This window comes from Scylla paramamosain, chromosome 13 (genome assembly GCF_035594125.1).
Source record: "Scylla paramamosain isolate STU-SP2022 chromosome 13, ASM3559412v1, whole genome shotgun sequence".
In the NCBI taxonomy this organism is placed as follows: domain Eukaryota; kingdom Metazoa; phylum Arthropoda; class Malacostraca; order Decapoda; family Portunidae; genus Scylla; species Scylla paramamosain.
In genome coordinates, this window is record NC_087163.1 from 18,947,085 (window position 1) to 18,957,084 (window position 10,000).

The following is a 10,000-nucleotide window of genomic DNA, read 5'->3' on the forward strand; positions in this document are numbered from 1 at the left end:
GGAGGGAGGGAGGGAGAGAGGAAAGGAGGAGGTCAAATATTGTCTCTTTAATTACTTTTGAGAAGATGGGAATGTTTGTTTTGTTTTTCAGATTTGATTTATTTGGTTTTCCTTCCTATTAATTTTCATACTTTATTTTCTTTCTGCTTGTGTGTTTTGTTATTTTTTGTTTATTCTCCTTTTTATAAATTTACATGTTTGTTTCTTTCTTTTGATAGTGTGTTTTTCATTTTTTTGCTTCAGGGTTTTTTTTTTATTCTTTTTAATTTCCTGACCTGCTCTTATTAATTTCAGTCCTTTTTTTCTTTTTCTTCTTTTCTTGTTGTCTAACTGTTATACTTTTCACCCCCCTTTAATCTCTCTCTCTCTCTCTCTCTCTCTCTCTCTCTCTCTCTCTCTCTCTCTCTCTCTCTCTCTCTCTCTCTCTCTCTGAGCACTCTATATATTTTCTCTACTATGTATCTCTCTCCTCTTTTTGGAATCTTCCTCGCCACTCCATCACATCTGCTCTCAATTTCATCCTCTTCCCCCTCCCCTCCCCTCCCATCACCTCACCTGACCTCCCCTCCCCTCTTCTCCCCCTTCCCCTCCCCTCCCCTTCCTTCCCTCTCATCTCCTCCCCTCCCTCTTTCTCCTCCTCGTCCTCTTCTTCCTTTCCTGCGAATTTCAACCTTCACCATCCATCCTACTCCTTCTCATCACATTCCTCCACTTTTTTTATCTCCTCCTCCTCCTCCTCCTCCTCCTCCTCCTCCTCCTCCTGCTGCTGCTGCTCCTCCGGGATATTTCGGCAGGAACGTCCTCAGGATTGTTATAGCCCGTAGGAAACTGTACTATCTCCCGAGAGAGAGAGAGAGAGAGAGAGAGAGAGAGAGAGAGAGAGAGAGAGAGAGAGAGAGAGAGAGAGAGAGAGAGAGAGAGAGAGAGGTTGGGTAATGAAGCTGATGTAACGGACGAGGGGAATAGGAGTGATAGATGATAAAGGTGAGACCTGGAGAGGGACGAGGGAAAGAAAGAGAGACAATAGAGGAGGAATAACATGTTGTGAGGATGGGTGGAAAAAAAGTGAAATTCATCTTTAGTTTGTGGGGAGAAAAGGGGGGGGGGTGAAAAATTATCTTTTGGCTCAGGACGGCAGTTGGGGAATGAATGAATGAATGAACAGGACAGTGAAAGGGGAGTGATGTAGAGGGAAGGGAAATTTTTCAAAAGTTTCTCCAGTGGTTGAATGTGTAAACTGAATGAAGCGTGGATAGTAAAACGAAAAAAAAAAGTGAATGATGAATGTATTGAAGACGAAATATGGAAAGTAAATTATCAAAAGTTTCCCGAATGAAAATATGTATAGGAAATGAATGAAGCCAGGATGGTAAAGTAAAAAAAGAATGATGAATGAAATGAAGAAGTTATAGGGAAAAGAAAATAATACACGATGAATGTAAATGAAAATAGAGAAGAAAGTCATTCCATTAAGTAGAGTGAGAGTTCAGGAAGACAAGAAGAAGAGGAGGAGGAGGAGGAAGAGGAGGAAGAGGAGGAAGACGACAACACGGAAAAGCCCAGGGGCATAAAATCTCTCAAAAGGAAATTTATTACTGATAAATTTTAGGGAGAAGACGTCTCGAAGAAGAGGAACACGTGAGATTTGTGAAGGGAAAAATTCTTGCTGGATTCGAACCCGCGTCCCTCCCTCCCACTGGGCAGAAAGTGTCAAGATTGGGAGAGGGGAGGGAGAGAAAGGGAGGAAAAGTGAGTGGCAGGGAGAGAAGGGACTGTTTGTTGGGTAGTGTTATCGACTCTCTCTCTCTCTCTCTCTCTCTCTCTCTCTCTCTCTCTCTCTCTCTCTCTCTCTCTCTCTCTGGGCAGCATTTGTTGTTTGTTTCCCTCGTTTGTGCTCCATTGTGTCCCTTTTCAGTTTGTTTTTACTTATTCCTGGAAGCGAAGAAGAGATAATAGGCGACGGGACGTGACGGGAAGGCGGAACGAAAGACGCAAGAATGGGAAATTGTTCACAAATGTTCGGGAATGTATAATTTGACATTTTGGTGCGCTCATTCCGAGGGAAGTTTTGTATGGAGCAGCCCTTACCATTTTTCCGTGAATTTTCACACTACTACTACTACTACTACTACTACTACTACTACTACTACTACTACTACTACTACTACTACTACTACTACTACTACTACTACTACTGCTGCTGCTGCTGCTGCTGCTGCTGCTGCTGCTGCTGCTGCTGCTGCTACTACTACTGCTACTACTACTGCTACTGCTGCTACCGTAAACATCCCAGTCAGCTTTATAAACATGAGTGGAATGAATATGTGAATTGAGGACCTGTAGAGTGAATTTTTGATTGGAAAAAAACACGCCTGAGTTCAAATTCTTTTCATTTTATGTATGTTGCAGTTATTTTTTCATCCAACCACCCAGCCTGCCAGAGAAAGAGAGAGAGAGAGAGAGAGAGAGAGAGAGAGAGAGAGAGAGAGAGAGAGAGAGAGAGAGAGAGAGAGAGAGAGAGAGAGAGAGAGAGAGAGAGAGAGAGAGAGAGAGAGAGAGACGGACAGACGGACGGGCACAACTCAACTAGCTAACTTTTCAACCCTCCATCTCTGCAGCATTCTTAAGTAGTTTAATTTTTGTACTTCTGAAAGCTGGTGGGGCCTCAAATTTTAGAGGCTGAGGGACGACGCGTCATCCTGGCAAGGGCGAGAGTTTGGCCTAAGCGGAAAAGTTGCCAGAACGACGAGACTGAGGCGATATTGTGCGCGAGATGGAAGGTGTGTGGGCGGGATGGTGGTGGGTGACTGCCGGGGCGCCTTCCGTGGCCTGGCTGGTCTGATGGTGGCGGTGCTGGTTTGTCTGGTTTGGTTTGGTTGGGTAGCGGTGTGACTGGTAATGGTGGTGGTGGTGGTGGTGGCTTGGCTTGTTTTAGCTTGGCTGGTAGTTTGGTATCCGAATGGTGGTTCGTGGTAGTGGAGGTTGCTCGGGTTGACTGTATGAATGGTGGTGCTTATTGTACTGGTGGTGGCTTAATTGGCTGGTTAGCACATTGGCTGGCTGTCGTGGTAGTGGTGGTAGTTTGCTTGCCTTGGCTTGGCTTAGTGGCAGCATGTGTGATGATGGTGGTAATGGTGGTGACGAGTGGTGGAGAACAGTGTGATTGTTGTTGGTTGGTGGCGTGGTTGTTGGTGTGGTGGCGTGGTTGTTGGTGTGGTGGCGTGGTTGTTGGTGTGGTCGCGTGGTTAATTGTTTCTATTGCGGAGGATGTATGATGGGAGTGTTGGGAGAAAACTGGGAAAGATGTGTAGTTTTTGTGGTGGGGAATAGATGAGTTGGGCTTGAATAAATGTAGTGAGTGTATCTATTATTACTACTACAACAACAAAAACGACGACTACTACTACTACTACTACTACTACTACTACTACTACTACTACTACTACTACTACTGATACTACCACTAACGTTGGTGTTATTAAATTTTCCTTAGGTCCTATTTTTTTATGACTTCCAAATTAACTCTCTCTCTCTCTCTCTCTCTCTCTCTCTCTCTCTCTCTCTCTCTCTCTCTCTCTCTCTCTCTCTCTCTCTCTCTCTGCCGGACAAAAATAGCTAAGGGATAAGAAAAAAGGGAAGCCAAGTGAGTGAAGCAATTGGGAACTTCTCGCTCAGACACACAGGCGCCGCACGATTCCATTTCGACCGAATTACCTTGTGAACTTCTTAAAATTAAAATTCACTTGCCGTATTACTCTTGTCGGCGACGTCCCTTAAATATCCGCCGCCTCAAGGGTGGAGAGTGGAGGGCGATGGGAGTGGAGGTGGATTGAATGGAGGGAGATAAGGGAGGGTAAAGGGAGAGGGATAAACAGAGAGGGCATGGGAGAGGGAGAGGAGAGGAAGATGAGGGATTTCTACTTTGGTTTGTTAAATTTTTAGATGTTACTTTTTTTGTTTAGTATGTGCAAAAAAATTGAGTTTGTATGTGTGTATATATATATATATATATATATATATATATATATATATATATATATATATATATATATATATATATATATATATATATATATATATATATATATATAATTTTTTTTTTTCCTCATTTTAATGTAAATGATCATGATTCTTTTTAGTAATATTTTTTTTTTCTCTTCTCCACATTCGAGGCGCAATACTTTCTCTGATCACTAAAGTAAAACAGCAGAAAACAAAAGGCAGGTCGAGCGGCCGATTTTTCCATCAAGAAGCAGTATCAACGATCTTCATTCGTTTTTTTTTTTTTACTAATTTTTCCCTTCTTCATACTCAAAACGCAACACTCTCAAATTAAACAAGTAAATAACACGAAACAAAAGGCAGGTACCTGAGCTGCCAATTTTTCCATGAAGACACAAACAACAACAACAGCAGATTACCCAATTCATTTCCTCTTCATCCCTCACAAATAGAAAGTAAACGTGGAAATGGATTTTAAAATGATTTCCCTTTCAATTTGGTGCTCCTCCCTTTTAAGTTATGGAATATACTCTTTTTTTCTTTACACATCGATTTTTTTTCACGGTTCCTGCAGGTCTTGGATTGGCGTTGCAGAGTTTCCCGCACGCAGGTTGGTTGCAGCGCCTCAGAATTCCTGATGTCTTGGCCTCTGGTGGTAAAAATCTATTTCTTATACTGAAATTTAGTAGGTGAGGGCATGTGGTACTCTCTCTCTCTCTCTCTCTCTCTCTCTCTCTCTCTCTCTCTCTCTCTCTCTCTCTCTCTCTCTCTCTCTCTCTCTCTCTCTCTCTCTCTGCTTTTCTTAAATTCGTATTCTTCTTGGTTATTTTTTCTTCATTCCTTTGCTTATCTTCATGTAAACTTTTCCCTTCAGTTTACCTTCTACACTTCCCTCCGCACTTCCTTGTCTTTCCTCCATCGTAAGCTTTCCTCTGTTTATCCTCTTTCCTTCCCTGTTTTCCTCAATCTCCTTTGCATTTCTCTCTTCCTTTTACCTTCATCTTCTCATTTTCTGTCTTCTTTTTTTATGTTTGTTCATTTCCTCTCATTCTACTCTCCATTTATCATCTTTACTCAGTTTTCAATTTTTTTTTCTGAATATTACTTTGTCATTTTCTATCCTTGTTGTTCATATTATTTGCTAGTTGTAATTCATCTTTTTTTATTCTTCGTATACTTTATCTTTTTAACACTTGGGTCCATAAAGTAGCGGAGACACGTGTAACTTTTCACTTAAGATACATAACACCTGAAAAAAAAAAAATTTTTAAAGTGCTAAGTGCTCTTGAGAAGAAGATAAATTGTTCCAGGACTCGAAGAAAACACGAGTGCTCTTAGCGAGAGAGGGAGAGAGAGAGAGAGAGAGAGAGGGAGAAAAGTGCTTGAAAAGTGCTTAGGTCAAAAATGGTGCTGAAGAAGATAAGTAAGTTTGTTTTGCTGCTCATGGATGCTGCAAATACAAGTGAAGGTGTTGTATGATCCTTTATTTTCATTAGTGTTGCTGCAAAATTACGAAGTTATTAAAAAAAAAACTTGAGGTGAAACAAAAAAACATCTAATGTGTGTGTGTGTGTGTGTGTGTGTGTGTGTGTGTGTGTGTGTGTGTGTGTGTGTGTGTGTGTGTGTGACGGGAGAATGTAGCGATGTGATCATTGCGTTGTTTTCACTTGTGTTGCTGGAAATTACGATGTTGTATATAAAAATACTTGAGATGAAAGAAAAAGTATCTGTGTGTGTGTGTGTGTGTGTGTGTGTGTGTGTGTGTGTGTGTGACGGGTGAGCGTGGCGCTGTGATTGGTCTTTGGGGGGAGGGATCAGACCAGTGAGGGATGAGATGATGGACGCAGCTCAGGTATTGGCAGCAGGTGTTAGCACGTAATTAGCGGCGGGAACCTCTTCATTGTTGAGGGTGAGAGCTGATTAATTGTCTGTGTGTGTGTGTGTGTGTGTCTGTGTGTGTGTGTGTGTGTAGGTGGGTGGGTAAGTGGGTGGGTGGATGTCTGTGTGCGTGTATCTACGTATGTATGTTTGTCTCTCTCTCTGTTTAGCTATTTATCAATTTTTCATATACGTTCCTCTTTAAAATTTCTTCTTAGTTCTTGTATGTGTTTCTGTATCGTTCTATCAATCCTTTTTATCTATTTTATGTATGAAGCTTTCTTTCTCCTTTAAAACTCTTCCTAATTCTCGCTCAGTCTTCCCCTTCCCTTTCCCCTTCTCCCTCTCTCCCCCTAACCTCTCTTCCCCTTCCTCTCTCTCCCTCTCCCCTCTCTTCCCCTTCTCTCTCAAGGCAATAATGTTATCACGCTCATGTTGTTTGATTCCAAATTACTTTAATAATGTACAGGATACTCGTTCATCTCTTCCTGTTGTTTGTTTCTGATCTTCCCTCTTACTTTACCCTCCTCCTCTTTCTCCTCCTCCTCCTCCTCCTCCTCCTCCTCCTCCTCCTCCTCCTCCTCCTCCTCCTCCTCCTCTTCTTCCTCTTTTAGGCACCTTTCTCTCTTTCACTTTTAGGCATTCCCCTTTTACGAGAGGTCCTCCTTTACTTTTTATTATCTTTATCTTCTGTGTATCTCTTCCTCTCCCATTTCTTTGGTCCCTTTTTCGCTCCTTTCCTATCTTCTCTTTCGCGCTTCACATTCTAGCCTCTCCCCTTCTCTTATCTCTGTTATCTCCTCTCCTCTCTGCTTCTTTTACTCTCTACTCCTTTCCTCTCCTCCCTTTTTCTATCCTCTTATCTCCTCTCCTTCTTTCCTGTCTTCTCGTCTCCTCTCCTTTACTCATATTCTCCTCTCTTCTCACATTTCATCTTTTCCTTTTTTTTTTTTTTTTTAAGTAGGCTGGACTTTATTTTCGGTTTCCTCTCCAACACCCCTTTCCTTTCCCTTCTCTTTCGTGTGTCCTTTCATCTTTACCCAGCCCGCCTTCAGGTCTTCCTTCCCTTCCCTTCCCTTCTCTTCCTTCCCTTCCCCTTCTCTGTCGCTCTAGCACCTTCTCGTTAGGTCCTCGTGAGGTGTCGCTGTGGCGTGCGGTGGTGTGTTTGGGGGCGTGGAAGGTGGTGGGTGGGGATGGCGGGTCTCTCTGTGGAAGTCTATTCATTATGAGACCCTAAGTGGCTTCGTTGTTCCTTAAAATTGAAATGGCTTCCTGCATTGTTATTGTCTTTCTTCCCTACCTCACTCCCCATTCAGTTTTTTTTTTCTTGTCCCTTTCTTTCCCCTCTTTCTGTTTCCCTTGGGCGTGTAATGTCAGTCCTTTCAGCCTTTTCAGTCTTGTTTTGTTTAAGGGAACGCTGTTGATGCTCATTTTCTTTTCTTTTTATCAGCTTTTTTTATGTGTATTTTTTTTCTTTCGTGTATATAATGGCAATGTGTTCAGTCTTCTTTTGCTTGTTTTTAGTAAGGTGCTCTTTTTTATTTTCGTTCTTTCGTCTTTTTTTTCTTTTCCTTTTCTTTTCTTGGGAGAGTTCTTGGGGGAGTTATTGGTAGGCTGAGTTCTATGTAATGTTTCTTAAGTATTTTATTTATTATATTTTTTTCTAGCTCTTGCTCAGTTTTTCATGTTCTATTTTCATCTTTTTACGTCTTACTTTGTCCTGCCCTACTTATTTATTTATTTATTTTTTTCATCCTGCTTTATTTTTCATCTATTTTATTTATTTATTTATTTATTTATTTATTTTTTTTTGTATTTCGTTGTTATGCCATTTATTTTCTCTGTTTCATTTTGTCTCCTGTCATTTTGCCATATACATTTCACCCTGTCTTTATAAATGCTAAACCGAATATTACATTATTTAGCTAAGTTTTGGCGAGGCAAGATGTCAGCGAGGGATAAACCACTGCCTTAATATGAAGCCAGAATATAACACCTCTTATTTTAGTTTCTAGATGTTTAAGTCCGTAAGAGATAAAGTGCTATGTCTTAAATTGTTTACTTGGGTTTTTTTTTGTTAGGTTTTTGTAGTGAAAATAAAATCATAAGGGATAAGACGCTATATATAAACTGCAAATGCTAAACCTGGATTGGCGTTCTTGGGCGGCGTATCACAGAAGCCTCCAAGCACTCCAGGATAGCGGAGCGGGCAGTTTGGAAGTAATGAGTCGCGAATTGCAGTGAAGTCAAGTAAATTGTAAAGCTAAATGGCTGAGGGACTAAATGGCAGGCTGTAAAGTGGGAGGAGGATTGAGGAAGAAAACGAGACGAGGTATGCTGGCAGTAAAATGTTGCAAAAGTAGCGGGCGAATAAAAGTAATGGTAGAGGAGGGAGGAAGGGGTCGTAAAAGTAGCAGTGTATGGAAGGCAGTAAAGTAAAGATTGTCTACGTAGATTAACATGAATAACTTGTTCCATCTCCTCTCCTTCACTCTCCTTCATCTGCATATACATAACTACTCTCTCTCTCTCTCTCTCTCTCTCTCTCTCTCTCTCTCTCTCTCTCTCTCTCTCTCTCTCTCTCTCTCTCTCTCTCTCTCTCTCTCTCTCTCTCTCTTTCCATCGCTGCCGACGCATGATTGGTTGGCGTTAGTTGAGGGACGCATCTGACTGGCTATCGCTGGGTGCAAGTAGGCGTGGCTTGTCTGTTAGGTTATGGTGAACTGGGTGTAGTGAAGAGAGACGCCTGCCGGGTGGTGGTGGTGGCGGTGGTGGTGGTGGAACTTAATGAAAACTCAGTCACGAAAGCCGAAAATCATGTTAGTTTTCTTGCTGCGTCGAATGGTGGTGGTGGTGGTGGTGGAGGTGGAAGGAGGAGGAACTGTGGATTAGGGTGGAGGAGGATTAGGAGGAGGAGGAGGAGGAGGAGGAGGAGGAGGAGGTGATGAGGTGCAATGCATGAAATAGGAGGAGGGAGATAGGGAAGAGAGGCAAGCCGAGAGAGAGAGAGAGAGAGAGAGAGAGAGAGAGAGAGAGAGAGAGAGAGAGAGAGAGAGAGAGAAAGGGGTGAGGAAATTAGCAGTTTATTGTGATTCCTGAAGCGAAATTGGTTGAACTATGTAGCCCCCCTTCACCCTTCCTCCTCCCCCTCCTCGTCCTCCTCCTCCTCCTCCTTACCCCTTTACCCCTCCTCTCCACCACCATCACTGCCACCACCATCTCCTGTGTGTGTGTGTGTGTGTGTGTGTGTGTGTGTGTGTGTTTGCCCCTTGAAGCCCGTTTTCTTTGCCCAGGTCAGGGGAGGCTTGAAGGGGCACTGGTGTGTTTATAGTTGAGGGTGTGAGGGTTAATGCTGCCTTATTGCTCCTCGCCTCGTGCCGCGCTGGTCGTGCTGGGCTGGGGCGACGGTGCGTGTGCGATGGAATGACGCAGAAGGAGGAGGAGGAGGAGGAGGGGGAGGGATTGATAATAAACGAGAACACGCAACGCAAAGGAACAAGTGTATCATATGAAACAGACGCAGAAGGAGGAAGGGAAGAGGAGGAGGAGGAGGAGGAAGAGGAGTATACGTACAGCGCAATCATACTGGTGGTGGTGGTGGTGACGAGTAGTGGTGGTGAATATTAGATGGAGCCGTTGATTGTGGTGGTGGTGGTGGTGGTGATAGTGTTCTGCTGACGGAGACACTGACGGAGGGGAACTGCTGCTGCTGGGGGAGGAAGAGGATGATAGGAAGGAAGAGGAAGGGTGAGTGAATGAAGATAAGAGGAAGTGGCAAGGGATAATGGAGTCAGGAAATGTGGAAAAAAAAGGGAAAATATGAGGGGGTATGAATGTGTTACGGGAAAGTGAGGGAAAGGGATGGGTGAAGGGGGAAGGAGGTAAGATGAGGATATGAGGGGAATAGCAGTTGATAAAAAAGAATATTAATGAAGTAAAGAAGGAAGGAAAAGAGCGAAAATGAAGGAAATGAAAGGAATGAAAAGGGTGAGTGGAAAATATGAGGAGAATAAAACCAAGAACTGAAGTCATGAAAGGAAAGGATGAAGAGATGAAAGAAGATGAAAAAAAAGTGATGAGAAAAGAGTGAGAGAAAAGCATAAGAAGAGGAAAATAAAGA